At 40.6% G+C, this 2,215-nt stretch overlaps 1 pseudogene; it reads right to left on the bottom strand.

Annotated features, from left to right (window-relative positions):
* Window positions 1-1,726: 1,726 nt before the first annotated feature.
* Window positions 1,727-1,799, bottom strand: LOC142498217 (U2 spliceosomal RNA; annotated as a pseudogene).
* Window positions 1,800-2,215: the final 416 nt, after the last annotated feature.

The following is a 2,215-nucleotide window of genomic DNA, read 5'->3' as shown; positions in this document are numbered from 1 at the left end:
CAACAAGTCTAAATATGTATACCTGTTGTTAATCCATTGATATTTACCAATTTTGTGGATTACAGTTGGAGTCAATGGTGCAGCAAAGGTTGTTATTGAGCAAGGACAGAAGAATCCTCAATATGAAAGTACATGTTACTAACCTCTGTGATGTTAGTGTATCTACTAATATGTGAAAATAAATATTTATATTTAAGTAGATAAACTAATATCACAGAGGTATAGGTTCATTCACATTAATATACACATATATTCACATTTATTAGAAAGTATTTTGATATCACATCTAGGTTAATTAGTACATTTAATATTTTAAAAAATTATTTATTTTCACATATTAGTAGATACACTAACATCACAGAGGTTAGTAACATGTACTTTCATATTGAGGATTCATATATACATATATACATATATACATATATACATATATATATATACATACATATACATATATACATATGTGAGTTGATTACCTGTTTTTACAGTGAGCTATTTTTAGATTAAAAGGTTTTACACATATATTGTCCCTCCTTTTATTCCCTCCCTACCCCCCCCCCCTTGTGAGATCCATCCATAGAGACGAGTGGTTTCCAGAGACCACCTGTGACTGCTGCAGCTGCTGCTGAGTTCCCGTGGATAAGTACTCCTGAGATCCAGAGGCCAAGGAGAGGAGCTGCAGTAGCTGTGTTCGTGAGTCCAATAGAGAATTACAGGCTTTAAACCAACTTACCTGTGTAAGCGCATCTCTTACCATCATATATTCTGTTTATAACCAGATATACTGCCCTATGATTCCTTTTTGTGTTTCTTCTCTTCCCTGTCTTATTTGCGCCTAGGTCACTCTTCTGCATATATATATATATATATATATATATATATATATATATATATATATATATATATATATATATATATATATATACATATATATACATATACACATATACATATATATATATATATATATATATATATATATATTTATTTTATTTTTTATAGCCCGGGCGGTGAAAAAAAGTGATCCACCTCTGAATCCGTGCTCGTGGTCAAAGACCAAGTGCGATCCACATGTGACAGTCTTCTCCGGAGAGTAGGCTAGTCCGTGCCAAGACAGTCCTCTTCGGCCGAAGCCAGCAAGAGTCCTGCTGTTACATGACGTCTTCCTCCGAGGAGTCCGACGTCCTTCTCGTTCCCTCCCCGTGCAGTAGGCACAGCAGGAGGGTCCAAGTCTTTAGGGTTTTCAGCTTACGCCTACTAACCCTCCGTAGTCTTTTCCCGAAGGAGGGGTGACCACCGACCAGCACTTAGTCTTCTCGCTCTCCGAAGAAAGAAGGGTGACTATAACCCAACAAACGAAACATCAAAAATCCATAGTGCAAGTGCTCCTGTGCGCTGTGTGATGCAGTGCAGGAAGTGCTCTGACAGACGACACAGAAAAGTGTGCACAAGTGCATGCCCGGCCCTTTGCAAGGCCAGGCGGTGACAAAAATAATGGCGAACCTCTCAGCGGAAGGTAATAATAGGTGCCAGTGCGGGAAAAATAGGGGTGCAAATAATCAGTGCTCGTGCCAAGTGCTCTTGAAGTGGAGGTTGCAAATCCTCAACCTCCACAACCCGAAGGTGCAGCAAGTGGTACTGCCCCAGGTTAACCACTCCTGGGGTGCCGAGAAAAAAACCCGGGCTACTTTGCATCCGCATTCTCAGGCCATGACCAGAGTACCAGGTGTAGTCTGGAGAATCTGTCCTTCACAGGACAGACACTACACTTGATCTTAGCCAAAAGGCCGAGAAGCGATATACATAGACATAGACATAGACATAGACATAGACATATTCACCACACTTATTAAGGTTATGGTGGGTAAAAAAAGTGACAAAAACCCTCCACAGTAAAGCATATAGGAACTGTAAATATTACTGTATATTCATTTGCATGTCTTAGACATGTCTGCAACCCTGTCTTTCACCATTTTCACCCAGCACACAGCACTTCCACTGCAGCAAGGGATTCTGAGAAATCTCACCCCAGTCCTTGCTTAAAAGCTGTGTTTAAAGCAGCATTCATTGGCTTAACGGTTGTTCATGTAATGTGAGCTTGAGAGAGAGAGAGAGAGACAACACACAGAGAGAGAATGAGAGACAAAGACAGAGGGAGAGGGCAACAGGGAAAGGGTGAGGGCGACAGGGTGAGGGTGACACAGGGAGAGGGTGA

The sequence above is a fragment of the Ascaphus truei genome, chromosome 6 (genome assembly GCF_040206685.1).
Source record: "Ascaphus truei isolate aAscTru1 chromosome 6, aAscTru1.hap1, whole genome shotgun sequence".
Lineage (NCBI taxonomy): Eukaryota > Metazoa > Chordata > Amphibia > Anura > Ascaphidae > Ascaphus > Ascaphus truei.
The sequence above is the reverse complement of the archived record's forward strand: the minus strand, read 5'-3'. Positions and strand labels throughout refer to the sequence as shown.